Genomic DNA, 15962 nt, shown 5'->3' with positions numbered 1-15962 from the left:
AATATGAACGATAGCTCTGTGACTAAATTTAATTAGAAATGGTAACGATCATAATAATAAATTTTAGTCATCATTCATAATACATGAATCTTATTTCAATATCGATAATTATGTGGATGTTATCAATAATATTATCACATGATCTCTGTTAAGAAGTCAGTTCTCATTCTTGTCGCTTATTGTGCTAGTAGACATTCTGTTTTATGCAGCGTTACGGAACCAAATGCTTACTTATAGAACTCCCTGATATAATCTGACGTATGGGTTACGTTTTTTATGCAAGTTCGCGGAAAAGACGGCAATAAATGATGCTACAAGCCTACTTGGTTTTCAAGACATATTACTGAAAACTGAAAATATTGGATTATTAACAGATGTTCATAAAGAATCATCTTCTAACAATAATGTTTGGTATTTGCTGTACTCTTCATTGTATTTAAGTAATATTTGATCATGTTCAGGAAATGCATTACCATTACCTTTGATTTATAAGGCAACAACAACATTGATTTGGTATTTGATGTCAATTGTATAATTCTGCAGTCATTGTTAGGTAATAAAGGAATTATTTTATGTGACATTGGGCAATAGGCCGGATTATTTTCTCTCGTTTCAGGCTTCGGCAATAGATACTGGTATGTTCCTTACCGTATGATCAGTATGCTTTGTCTTACAAATTGGTCATTTCGGCTGCAGCAACATATTTTACCTGACCTTATCTAGGGGCACGCATCCGCATGTGATCACCATTCCTCTTTTCAATGTATTTGTAACTTTCAATGTAAGTTAATTGACCAATGAGGACTGGCCCCTAAACGGAATCATGTATGAGGAGACACTTGCCTTTCCAGTTTCGTTAATATATTTGTAGAGTTAGATGCTAATACATATATATATATATATATATTAACGACACATCCTGATGACTCCCATCCTATTATTCATAGATCTTTTCGTGATTTAGCTCTCTTTAACGCTGAGCATAGACACAAGAAACCATTCAACGGCACCAGGTTTAAAGCAGCACTAGCTGAAAACAAGCATATACCATAACCACTTGTGAATACCTGTACATTTATGTTGAGCATCCTCTTTGCTTCTATATATGGGTTCTCTCCCTTAGACACCAACACCAGTAAGCTGTCCTATCATCAATATATAGTGAGTTAAGTATGGTATTATTTTGAAAGAAATCCGTTGCCATTTCTTATCTAATAGACTGGTAGACATAAGGCGATGCTTTCCATCCGAACGGAAGCCTGTGAAATATCATGCCAAAGCAATCACGGGATCTACCTGACAGCAAAATATGGTCATAGTAATTAGGTTGATCATAGGGGATTTTCTATAAACCATTATATGCATGTTTTAGAGTTTTTAAACAGAGGGGCGAGTCTTGAATCACCAAGTTAAGATACCACTGATCATGACATAACCTGGAATTGGTTAGCCCACTGAGTAGAAGGATTATAACTTTTGGTGATACAAGAGTATTAATGATATCTCTCCGATCAAACCCAGGATGGAACCGCTCTCAATTGTATCGTACACCTCCCTTACTATCAAGCAGGCAGATTCTTTGACCCGAGTAAGCATGATATTGTACAGAAGATGTATAACTATCATAAAGACTGAGCTAGTAAGGTGAAACACAGATTCATGCTGCTTGTGTACTGATATTTTCTCAGGTGATGAGTTATCTCTTGTCAGACATGTGTTGTTATTTTGACCTGCTAACTTCCGAGCATTACATAGAATGAGGTATCAACATTTTGTCTCAGTCAAGGTATGTACTTAACATTACTTTACACATTTCGGACGGAATTTCTGACTAAAATACATTTATTTACCAGCTTCATATTGTGTGAACAAGAACCGACACTAGCAAGTTATTAATGTGTAACAGAAACAGACATCCAGGATGTGTGTGTGGGAGAGCGTGTGTCTGTGTGGGAGAGAGGGTGTGTCTGTGTGGGAGAGAGGGTGTGTCTGTGTGGGAGAGAGCGTGTGTCTGTGTGGGAGAGAGGGTGTGTCTGTGTGGGAGAGAGGGTGTGTCTGTGTGGGAGAGAGCGTGTGTCTGTGTGGGAGAGAGCGTGTGTCTGTGTGTGAGAGAGCGTGTGTCTGTGTGGGAGAGAGGGTGTGTCTGTGTGGGAGAGAGCGTGTGTCTGTGTGGGAGAGAGGGTGTGTCTGTGTGGGAGAGAGCGTGTGTCTGTGTGGGAGAGAGCGTGTGTCTGTGTGGGAGAGAGCGTGTGTCTGTGTGGGAGAGAGCGTGTGTCAGTGTGTAAGAGAGCGTGTGTCTGTGTGTGAGAGAGGGTGTGTCTGTGTGGGAGAGAGCGTGTGTCTGTGTGTGAGAGAGGGTGTGTCTGTGTGTGAGAGAGCGTGTCTGTGTGTGAGAGAGGGTGTGTCTGTGTTGGAGAGAGCGTGTGTCTGTGTGTGAGAGAGCGTGTGTCTGTGTGGGAGTGAGGGTGTGCCTGTGTGGGAGAGAGGGTGTGTCTGTGTGGGAGAGAGGGTGTGTCTGTGTGGGAGAGATCGTGTGTCTGTGTGGGAGAGAGGGTGTGTCTGTGTGGGAGAGAGCGTGTGTATGTGTGTGAGAGAGCGTGTGTCTGTGTGGGAGAGAGGGTGTGTCTGTGTGTGAGAGAGGGTGTGTCTGTGTGGGAGAGAGCGTGTGTCTGTGTGGGAGAGAGCGTGTGTCTGTGTGGGAGAGAGCGTGTGTCTGTGTGGGAGAGAGGGTGTGTCTGTGTGTGTGAGAGCGTAGGTTTGTGTGTGAGAGAGCGTGTGTCTGTGTGGGAGAGAGGGTGTGTCTGTGTGGGAGAGAGCGTGTGTATGTGTGTGAGAGAGAGCGTGTGTCTGTGTGGGAGAGAGGGTGTGTCTGTGTGTGAGAGAGGGTGTGTCTGTGTGGGAGAGAGTGTGTGTCTGTGTGGGAGAGAGCGTGTGTCTGTGTGGGAGAGAGCGTGTGTCTGTGTGGGAGAGAGGGTGTGTCTGTGTGTGAGAGAGCGTGTGTCTGTGTGGGAGAGAGGGTGTGTCTGTGTGGGAGAGAGCGTGTGTCTGTGTGTGAGAGAGCGTGTGTATGTGTGTGAGAGAGCGTGTGTCTGTGTGTGAGAGAGCGTGTGTCTGTGTGTGAGAGAGGGTGTGTCTGTGTGTGAGAGAGGGTGTGTCTGTGTGGGAGAGAGCGTGTGTCTGTGTGGGAGAGAGCGTGTGTCTGTGTGGGAGAGAGCGTGTGTCTGTGTGGGAGAGAGCGTGTGTCTGTGTGGGAGAGAGGGTGTGTCTGTGTGTGAGAGAGCGTGTGTCTGTGTGTGAGAGAGCGTGTGTCTGTGTGGGAGAGAGGGTGTGTCTGTGTGGGAGAGAGCGTGTGTCTGTGTGTGAGAGAGCGTGTGTATGTGTGTGAGAGAGCGTGTGTCTGTGTGTGAGAGAGGGTGTGTCTGTGTGTGAGAGAGGGTGTGTCTGTGTGGGAGAGAGCGTGTGTCTGTGTAGGAGAGAGCGTGTGTCTGTGTGGGAGAGAGCGTGTGTCTGTGTGGGAGAGAGCGTGTGTCTGTGTGGGAGAGAGGGTGTGTCTGTGTGTGAGAGAGCGTGTGTCTGTGTGTGAGAGAGCGTGTGTCTGTGTGGGAGATCGAGATAAGATCAGAACTATTTTTGCAATGTTGTATAAATATTATCTTAAAAGGTTCAATAGCAAATCCGGTGATATTTCACAAGCCTACGAATCACGATTCTAGGGCATTTGAATAGAAGTCACTTGATAACTTGTTAGTATATATCATGGATAATCATGGGTCTGGCTGATGACGTGTAATATGTTAAGTTGCCTGTTATAATATCGGCGAAACATGCGTAAATTAAAAGGTTCAGAAGAGCACAGTAAGCTCGTGTGGATCACATATATTGCACAAAATCACCATGCCGGTAAACTCCCACTGTCTATAGCAGGCAGTGGAAACATTTTTGACCGGATTTGACTTCATGAAAGCATAAACATTGATTCTCGATTTTCATTTGACCTTGAAATGCAAATGGCGCCTGTGAATGATATGAAACAAAAATTGCATATAGGGAGACATGAACAAATTACATATTAAAAGCAAGACTCATGGTTAGCCATTAGCTAGTCCATTGTACCAGAGCAGTAATTTACATGTTTTTAAGATATCAATGGATTTGCTAATTATATTATCCTGAAGGGCTCCCCTGTAAATCAATGACACCCATTTTGAAGTGTACACTATCAACGAGAGGTTGGGCTTACTATCTTACTCCGTGTAATCAGTAATTTTTTGACAAACTCAAACAAGTTACATATTAAAAGGACCTAGTGGTTGTTGAGCTATTTTGTTAGAGTTGTTGGGCTCGCACAACGCACCAGAAAAAAATCAGGTGCACAAAAATGTAATGATGATAAGATTGGACGATAAGATCCGCGTTCGTACCGATCCTTCTTAAAACCAATTACGTCTTTGTAACTATCGATATGGTGATACATGGAATCTTTGTTTATAGTGATAAAAGATCTGCCCAAAACCGATCCCTCTGAATTCCGAATACCGAACCGATTAAGTGTCAGGAATGATTAAAAAACACCCCAAAATACTTCAGTAAACCGACCTTACCTGAGTGAACATGACAGGTGCCCGGCCAGCCGACTGTGAAATCAACACCTCTGGCGATTTTTGTCATAAGCTTTGTCTTGGGACGTACTCGTGTAAGTAAATTGTTACATCAGACGGACTAAAAGAACATTATGATTTAATTGTGTACTAATAGAAAAGGTCAATATGAAACAACGTCACTATGCATCATCAAAATAATACGGTCTGTTTACAATAAATAAGAAAACAAGTATAGCTAGAAAGCCAGAGTTTCGCATTTAATTTTAATGAGGCCCCAAACAGGGTTATTTTTGCACCGGACACATCAGCATACGATAAAGAAATTAATAGTAGATCAGACTTCATTTCAAAATGCAATATTGATGTCCCGAATAAGGTCGGCAGGAACTGAAAAATGATTAAAATTATTCTTATTTTTATTTGTAAAATCGTTCTAGTTTGCAATGAAATAAATACCCATTATCGTGCCCCATAAGCGACAGGCCGGATGTAGGTCTGTGCAAATGACAGCATTTTGAAATAATAAATCAAATTGTGTCATTATGACATAAGTTTACGATCAGTACTACAACTTATTTCATCAATTTGATATATTTTTTTTATAAATTCTGAATTGAATGTATTCATTTACTTCCATACCATTATCAATTTTAAAGATAAAAAACGTCACCCGAGCATTACTTATCCGTGGGTCCTTTGGAACCATGAGATAAATTTCTTAATTAATATCAACCACGAAGCTATCGCATACACTTTGTTTCGATCGCCCATTTTGCGCACATTCGCCTGCACGATACAATCACAAATTTATTCTATTGTACAGGCTTCGTGAGCATATCGTGCAGACATCGTATAACGTTGTTCGATCCCACACCTGTAAATACTCATGGCTTACACATCTGCTCAGGCGTACAAACAAATTGCGTTACTTACCAGAAATTGTTGGTACAGTAATGGGATTAATCTAAATCCATGAAAGTTTGGTATGGTATATGTAGCTTTGTGCTGATGAAAACTAGCATTCACAATAGAAAATAGTTTTAATCTATTCGTGAAAAAGTTCGGATAGAGGAATAAAAGGGAATATTTCTACGCATCATTTCCGGAAATTTTTCCCCGATGAAATTGTAAATATGTATATCGAGTGATTACATCGTGTGTCGTGCATTAATGGGAAAAAGTGAAATTTAGCTATCTGCTGTGTTATCTGGATAATTCAGTATTATTATTATTATTTTGATAATACTTTACGATCAAATTTTACAAAATGGATGATTATTGTACATGACTGATATTGCCGTTGGTTATGTTTAACAAGTAAACGGGTGTTAACTTATTTATGCCAAACTGTATGTTGTAAACCGGTATCGAAAAACAAACATATTACTGTTCAACTGGACCAAATATCGACTCCGCAACATCAGCAAACACTTTAGATTGATGAATTTCAGAGAAATTTTGAGAAAATATTGAACGAATACATATACATGTAATTCATGCCGAGGGAAATAATTCGAGGGTTAATATCTAAGCCGACATGTTTTTCTAGATAAATTCAACCCCGTTGAGGAAGAACTTTGATCTAAAAAGAATTATACCTAATTATTAGATATAATCATGTAACAGTCATATGTAATTACAATGGTATTAAATATTTCTCAGACACCGGTATGTAAGTATATATTGAATTGCTTGAATGTTACAGCTCTGCAACAGGGAATGGCTACATGGAAGAAAAAGGACTACACGAAACTGCTATCAATAACGGAATGCGGTATCTGCAAATCGGAACTATCCGATCCCAGGCGAAAATAATGTGGACACACTTTTTGCCTACGTTGCCTTGAAATGCATGCGTGCATCACGTTTTCTTGTCCGACATGCAAAAAAAACTTTGAGGCCAAAGTCCGGAATGGTCGAAAACTATCCTGTGGCTACGGAAATAGTACACCTGTTGCAGTCTCTTCAAAATGTCGCAAATTGTGGCCATAATGTAGAAAAAAATTCAAAAATGACAACAGCGAAAACGAAAATGATTATGAAGATGTAGAGAGTGACACAGACCTTCTGAGGTTGCCACTGGAAAGCAAGGCCATTGTTTCCAGTGAAGTATGCGATATCCATGGTTACACTGGCTTCCGTTTGCGTCACTTGCGATGATGAAATCATCTGCGCCAAGTGCAGCATCCATTTTTCACACAAAACACTGAAGCTATCTGATTATACGAATAATCTCAAACAACTCCTTGATACACAAAAAGAGCTTTTGCTCAAGCAGGACAAAGATGACGAAGCAGAAGAGGAAAAACTGCAGGATATGATTGAAAAACAGGCTGAACAAAAAGAAATCATTAAAAATGAGATAGAAGAAATAGCTGAGAAAATGTTTGCAGAAATTCACAGAAAAAAAAGAGGAAATGTTCCAACCAATTGCAAAAGCGTAGTAGAGTGTGTTAATTGAAGAACGAAGACAACGATATTATCGTAATCTTATCCAGCGAATCAAGAATTTATGTAAATGATGCCTCCTAGTGAATACAAGGTATAGTAAACATTCTAGATACCATAATTTCGTGTGTATTGCCCGCGGGCTGTATGATCTAGAATATTGAAAAAGATGCCTTCTTCTCTGGGCCATCTGTTAAGCGTGCTATCTGACGAAATGTTTTCCTAAAACCATTAAAACTGTGGGATATGCTTGTCAAATCCATGTTAACTTTTTTGCCTTAACCTTGTGTACTACCAGATGCCGACATTGCTGTTTTATGTCTGAAATTTGAATATGGTTACCTGTTCGTTGACATATCAAGTAAATACTCCAATAAAGATTAACACTACTCGCGTGTCAAAGCAATGCAGCTACATTTAAACCGAGGGGGCATTCCCTAAACTAGTACTACGTAACAGATAACCCGCGGGCAATATTCCGCAGCGGACTATCTGCCGACTTCAAGGGTCAACTAAACAGCAAACTCAGTGATATCAGTGATACTTTACAAGCTTTAGTCACTTCGATTGTGCAATTTAACAGACGTAACTTTATCAGTCGTTAGTCTGCATTATGGCTAACCATTGGACTTGGTGTTTTGTTTTTGTTAAGCTCTTTGTAAATTTCAACGAAAATCGTGATGATTTCGTTAGGAAATAAATACAATCGAATGTTATTGGTTTGTCAGTTTTGCCTACCTTTGAAATATAACACTTAATTGATTTGAATTATTATTTCTTAAGTTATGCATTTGACAAGTGTAACATACTTTTTTTTCACGATTACAAAGCCCACTTAGCGGTATATCCTATTTCTGGAGTGTTTTGCTTTTTCGTTTCTGAAGGTAAACTAACGCATATTTGACGCCGTGTTCGAATATAACGTTACTCGTAACATCAAGGCATACCGATTGTGATACAAGTTTGTGGCTTGATAAAACAGACAAATTTTGTGGACAGATAACACTTGGTTTTCTATATGGTAGGTGGTTAGTGCAATTTCGCAACAAGATGGAAGAGAAGGTTAATCACCCCCCCCCCCCCCCTTGCCATAAATACTTCGATCCCTTATTAGATTGCTAGGCTTGTTACTTGGCCCTTACCGACCATCATATTGATTACCAAGAAAAACTGGTTTAGTTTTCATCAGCTTGTCCAAACTATATCTACGATAACTGATTGCCGATTACAATATCCTATTAATGTAATAGTTAGTGGCTGGGTAAGGACTTATCAGCCACACTATATGTACAGTTTTTATCAAGTATATGTACAGGTGATTATTTTGTTTTCATATTGTAACGATTTTTCATTTCATAAATAGAATTGAACTTTTTCACCAGCATGACCTACATATTAGGGGTTAAAAAAGCAAGACAAGATGTTAGCATATGTCAATAGAAATTGAGAATTATTTTCTTTATAGACCCCCCCCCCCCGAAAAAAAACCCGGAAATATATAGGTATGGTTATCGATAACAAGCTCATTTATTGCATGCACATCTGGGGAAAAATCAATACTGCGACTTTCTTTATTTTTGGGTGTTATAAAGCTTAATATAGATTTAATGGCCAGAATACATTCAACCACCAAGGAACCGTAAGACTTCGTCTGGAATAAGAAAGTAAAGTAAGGGGAACACAGCTGATTAAAGCATATGACCTGTTGGAAGCCTCTGGAGAAGAGCAACTTTATTGATACTGGGTATGATTGACCAGTCTTACACAGAACTACTTGTAGGTATTGCAGCTCAAATCTTTGGCTTACATACAACGCAAGGGAGAAATGATTGAGCTATTTAAAATAATAACAAGAAAATGTGATTGTGGGAGAGAGGGTGTGTCTGTGTGGGAGAGAGGATGTGTCTGTGTGGGAGAGAGCGTGTGTCTGTGTGGGAGATCGAGATAAGATCAGAACTATTTTTACAATGTTGTATAAATATTATCTTAAAAGGTTCAATAGCAAATCCGGTGATATTTCACAAGGCTACGAATCACGATTCTAGGGCATTTGAATAGAAGTCACTTGATAACTTGTTAGTATATATCATGGATAATCATGGGTCTGGCTGATGACGTGTAATATGTTAAGTTGCCTGTTAATATCGGCGAAACATGCGTAAATTAAAAGGTTCAGAAGAGCACAGTAAGCTCGTGTGGATCACATATATTGCACAAAAGCACCATGCCGGTAAACTCCCACTGTCTAGAGCAGGCAGTGGAAATATTTTTGACCGGATTTGACTTCATGAAAGCATAAACATTGATTCTCGATTTTCATTTGACCTTGAAATGCAAATGGCGCCTGTGAATGATATGAAACAAATATTGCATATAGGGAGACATGAACAAATTACATATTAAAAGCAAGACTCATGGTAAGCCATTAGCTAGTCCATTGTACCAGAGCAGTAATTTACATGTTTTTAAGATATCAATGGATTTGCTAATTATATTATCCTTAAGGGCTCCCCTGTAAATCAATGACACCCATTTTGAAGTGTACACTATCAACGAGAGGTTGGGCTTACTATCTTACTCCGTGTAATCAGTAATGTTTTGACATACTCAAACAAGTTACATATTAAAAGGACCTAGTGGTTGTTGAGCTATTTTGTTAGAGTTGTTGGGCTCGCACAACGCACCAGAAAAAAATCAGGTGCACAAAAATGTAATGATGATAAGATTGGACGATAAGATCCGCGTTCGTACCGATCCTTCTTAAAACCAATTACGTCTTTGTAACTATCGATATGGTGATACATGGAATCTTTGTTTATAGTGATAAAAGATCTGCCCAAAACCGATCCCTCTGAATTCCAAATACGAAACCGATTAAGTGTCAGGAATGATTAAAATACACCCCAAAATACTTCAGTAAACCGACCTTACCTGAGTGAACATGACAGGTGCCCGGCCAGCCGACCGTGAAATCAACACCTCTGGCGATTTTTGTCATAAGCTTTGTCTTGGGACGTACTCGTGTAAGTAAATTGTTACATCGGACGAACTAAAAGAACATTATGATTTAATTGTGTACTAATAGAAAAGGTCAATATGAAACAACGTCACTATGCATCATCAAAATAATACGGTCTGTTTACAATAAATAAGAAAACAAGTATAGCTAGAAAGCCAGAGTTTCGCATTTAATTTTAATGAGGTCCCAAACAGGGTTATTTTTGCACCGGACACATCAGCATACGATAAAGAAATTAATAGTAGATCAGACTTCATTTCAAAATGCAATATTGATGTCCCGAATAAGGTCGGCAGGAACTGAAAAATGATTAAAATTATTCTTATTTGTATTTGTAAAATGTTCTAGTTTGCAATGAAATAAATACCCATTATCGTGCCCCATAAGCGACAGGCCGGATGTAGGTCTGTGCAAATGACAGCATTTTGAAATAATAAATCAAATTGTGTCATTATGACATAAGTTTACGATCAGTACTACAACTTATTTCATCAATTTGATATTTTTTTTTTATAAATTCTGAATTGTATGTATTCATTTACTTCCATACCATTATCAATTTTCAAGATAAAAAACGTCACCCGAGCATTACTTATCCGTGGGTCCTTTGGAACCATGACCGTTTAAAATGAATCACTTACCCCTAATAAGTTCCTCTGTACCATAAAAAATGTTTCGAGCATTTTAACAATAATTATAATAAATTTCTTAATTAATATCAACCACGAAGCTATCGCATACACTTTGTTTCGATCGCCCATTTTGCGCACATTCGCCTGCACGATACAATCACAAATTTATTCTATTGTTCATACAGTGTACAGGCTTCGTGAGCATATCGTGCAGACATCGTATAACGTTGTTCGATCCCACACCTGTAAATACTCATGGCTTACACATCTGCTCAGGCGTACAAACAAATTGCGTTACTTACCAGAAATTGTTGGTACAGTAATGGGATTAATCTAAATCCATGAAAGTTTGGTATGGTATATGTAGCTTTGTGCTGATGAAAACTAGCATTCACAATAGAAAATAGTTTTAATCTATTCGTGAAAAAGTTCGGATAGAGGAATAAAAGGGAATATTTCTACGCATCATTTCCGGAAATTTTTCCCCGATGAAATTGTAAATATGTATATCGAGTGATTACATCGTGTGTCGTGCATTAATGGGAAAAAGTGAAATTTAGCTATCTGCTGTGTTATCTGGATAATTCAGTATTATTATTATTATTTTGATAATACTTTACGATCAAATTTTACAAAATGGATGATTATTGTACATGACTGATATTGCCGTTGGTTATGTTTAACAAGTAAACGGGTGTTAACTTATTTATGCCAAACTGTATGTTGTAAACCGGTATCGAAAAACAAACATATTACTGTTAAACTGGACCAAATATCGACTCCGCAACATCAGCAAACACTTTAGATTGATGAATTTCAGAGAAATTTTGAGAAAATATTGAACGAATACATATACATGTAATTCATGCCGAGGGAAATAATTCGAGGGTTAATATCTAAGCCGACATGTTTTTCTAGATAAATTCAACCCCGTTGAGGAAGAACTTTGATCTAAAAAGAATTATACCTAATTATTAGATATAATCATGTAACAGTCATATGTAATTACAATGGTATTAAATATTTCTCAGACACCGGTATGTAAGTATATATTGAATTGCTTGAATGTTACAGCTCTGCAACAGGGAATGGCTACATGAAAGAAAAAGGACTACACGAAACTGCTATCAATAACGGAATGCGGTATCTGCAAATCGGAACTATCCGATCCCAGGCGAAAATAATGTGGACACACTTTTTGCCTCCGTTGCCTTGAAATGCATGCGTGCATCACGTTTTCTTGTCCGACATGCAAAAAAAACTTTGAGGCCAAAGTCCGGAATGGTCGAAAACTATCCTGTGGCTACGGAAATAGTACACCTGTTGCAGTCTCTTCAAAATGTCGCAAATTGTGGCCATAATGTAGAAAAAAATTCAAAAATGACAACAGCGAAAACGAAGATGATTATGAAGATGTAGAGAGTGAAACAGACCTTCTGAGGTTGCCACTGGAAAGCAAGTCCATTGTTTCCAGTGAAGTATGAGATATCCATGGTTACACTGGCTTCCGTTTGCGTCACTTGCGATGATGAAATCATCTGCGCCAAGTGCAGCATCCATTCTTCACACAAAACACTGAAGCTATCTGATTATACGAATAATCTCAAACAACTCCTTGATACACAAAAAGAGCTTTTGCTCAAGCAGGACAAAGATGACGAAGCAGAAGAGGAAAAACTGCAGGATATGATTGAAAAACAGGCTGAACAAAAAGAAATCATTAAAAATGAGATAGAAGAAATAGCTGAGAAAATGTTTGCAGAAATTCACAGAAAAAAAGAGGAACTGTTCCAACCAATTGCAAAAGCGTAGTAGAGTGTGTTAATTGAAGAACGAAGACAACGATATTATCGTAATCTTATCCAGCGAATCAAGAATTTATGTAAATGATGCCTCCTAGTGAATACAAGGTATAGTAAACATTCTAGATACCATAATTTCGTGTGTATTGCCCGCGGGCTGTATGATCTAGAATATTGAAAAAGATGCCTTCTTCTCTGGGCCATCTGTTAAGCGTGCTATCTGACGAAATGTTTTCCTAAAACCATTAAAACTGTGGGATATGCTTGTCAAATCCATGTTAACTTTTTTGCCTTAACCTTGTGTACTACCAGATGCCGACATTGCTGTTTTATGTCTGAAATTTGAATATGGTTACCTGTTCGTTGACATATCAAGTAAATACTCCAATAAAGATTAACACTACCCACGTGTCAAAGCAATGCAGCTACATTTAAACCGAGGGGGCATTCCCTAAACTAGTACTACGTAACAGATAACCCACGGGCAATATTCCGCAGCGGACTATCTGCCGATTTCAAGGGTCACCTAAACAGCAAACTCAGTGATATCAGTTATATTTTACAAGCTTTAGTCACTTCGATGGTGCAATTTAACAGACGTAACTTTATCAGTCGTTAGTCTGCATTATGGCTAACCATTGGACTTGGTGTTTTGTTTTTGTTAAGCTCTTTGTAAATTTCAACGAAAATCGTGATGATTTCGTTAGGAAATAAATACAATCGAATGTTATTGGTTTGTCAGTTTTGCCTACCTTTGAAATATAACACTTAATTGATTTGAATTATTATTTCTTAAGTTATGCATTTGACAAGTGTAACATACTTTTTTTCCACGATTACAAAGCCCACTTAGCGGTATATCCTATTTCTGGAGTGTTTTGCTTTTTCGTTTCTGAAGGTAAACTAACGCATATTTGACGCCGTGTTCGAATATAACGTTACTCGTAACATCAAGGCATACCGATTGTGATACAAGTTTGTGGCTTGATAAAACAGACAAATTTTGTGGACAGATAACACTTGGTTTTCTATATGGTAGGTGGTTAGTGCAATTTCGCACCAAGATGGAAGAGAAGGTTAATCACCCCCCCTTGCCATAAATACTTCGATCCCTTATTAGATTGCTAGGTGTGTTACTTGGCCCTTACCGACCATCATATTGATTACCAAGAAAAACTGGTTTAGTTTTCATCAGCTTGTCCAAACTATATCTACGATAACTGATTGCCGATTACAATATCCTATTAATGTAATAGTTAGTGGCTGGGTAAGGACTTACCAGCCACACTATATGTACAGTTTTTATCAAGTATATGTACAGGTGATTATTTTGTTTTCATATTGTAACGATTTTTCATTTCATAAATAGAATTGAACTTTTTCACCAGCATGACCTACATATTAGGGGTTAAAAAAGCAAGACAAGATGTTAGCATATGTCAATAAAAATTGAGAATTATTTTCTTCTAGAATGACAAAACAGATGAACGATGTCCTTTATGTCACTGACTGACGTGGTCTAGAACGAAAAAAAAGAAAAATAATAATAAAAAAAAACAAAAAAAACACACAACAAAAAACAAAAAAAAACAGCTGTATAATGTCACTTACATCACCGACGAGTCCTAGAAGGATGAAACAGCTGTAGGACGTCCTTTTCATCACTGAATGACAAAACACCAGTATGCAGTTTTATACTCATTATACGACCTATATTAAGTTGAAATTCACCGACGTTTCTTTGTATTATCCTTAGGACTGTCCTCTCGTCTCCAGTTGATTTCCGTCTTACCTACCCGTCATATTGACAACATGTTTCCTACTTGGTAAGTAGGAGGAACATTGCTAAGAAGTACAGGAACATTGATAAAAGTGATAATAAAAAGGAGATATTAAACATAAGATGATCAATATTGAATCTTTCTCAATAATCAGGTTTTTTTGTTGTCCTTACAATTATTGTACAAAATGACTATTCCCAGCTGGGATTTTTGATTTTTGTCACCCTAAAAAATAAATAAAATAATAAAAAGGTAATAATAATGATAATGATAATAAGAAAAAATCACGATGAATTGAATACGAACCATACGGCTTTTCACACCATGAAACGTTCTATCCTATATGTAAGTTATTAGAATATTGCATACACATTTAATAGCAATGACTATTATTCGAGTAACGGCTGATAAAACAGTATTCGGATTTATGAACTTACACAATCAATCAAACATATACGATATAGCTATATTGATGGTATGCTATGACCCAGATTATAAGTAACGTGACAATTTAATGAATCAAAAGAACAAATGGTCGTAGGATACGGTAGAATTCATTTTTTTTAAATCCAGCTATTAACTGGGAAAAATCAGAAATTTTCCATGACAACCTTGTAATCAAATTTATTTCAAGAGAAGACGAGTTGTCTCCGTTGCGGCTTTGTGTTTGCCTTCTTCAACAAGATAAACATATATATTTTAACAAACAAACAATATTAAACCTATAAGTTGTTTACAGTATCATTCCTGTTTAATATCAATTGTATCATTGAAACAATTATCTGCGTTACCACAAATTCACTGAAATATAATTTTTTTTTGCAATAGGTACAATGCGTAGCTAAATTATTTATTTTACAACAATTGTAATACAATTTTTATCAGCTGATTTTAATCACGCATGTTGTGGGAGAAAACCCTCGTGGTCGGGCAGGTTACTCCATACATTTCACGTCCGATCGGGGTAAGATGAAAGGTAAGTGTGTTACCCCTATGCCACCCAATACCCTGGTGTATATAGTATACACCTCATTGTATAGGTGATGGTGATGACGTATCATATAATATGATGTTATCTAGAAAAACGATAATAGATAACATCTGAGTTTATTGAGCAAATTAATGAACTTTCCGAAATAAATTTGGCTTTTAACCTCCAGCTGGCATGGTTACACATATCACATATTTTCTACGGTGAAATGTGATAAAAATAAACAATAAATCAACGTGATCTGATTTCTGTTATATAATGTCTTATACGTGTAATGTATTTTAAACATATGCCTAACATTCATACTCTTACTGCTTTTAGTTACGATTCAGACGCAACACAAGGTATATCATCATAAAATTATATGTTTCACTAGTTCCGATTTATTGAAACAAGGCCGATAACGACCTTTCGTGCTAGAAAGGATAAATACAAAATCTATTTAACTCGATGTCTAATAAAATAGATCCCAAATTACTTTCTACTGGCATTGGCATTCGATGTCCAATGTTTTGCAAGCATTTGAAGACAATCCGTGTCTGAAACATTGAGAGTGATATTATATCTGTGAATTAATGTATAAAATGCATTTTTGATGCATAGTTTTACTGAATGAATTGTGTAATTTTTAAAAGTTTGTTTCATTATGAAATCTCGAACAGAGAATATAAACATGTCAATACATAAT

This window comes from Pecten maximus, chromosome 8 (assembly GCF_902652985.1).
Source record: "Pecten maximus chromosome 8, xPecMax1.1, whole genome shotgun sequence".
Classification (NCBI taxonomy): domain Eukaryota; kingdom Metazoa; phylum Mollusca; class Bivalvia; order Pectinida; family Pectinidae; genus Pecten; species Pecten maximus.
This window is presented reverse-complemented; position numbering follows the sequence as displayed.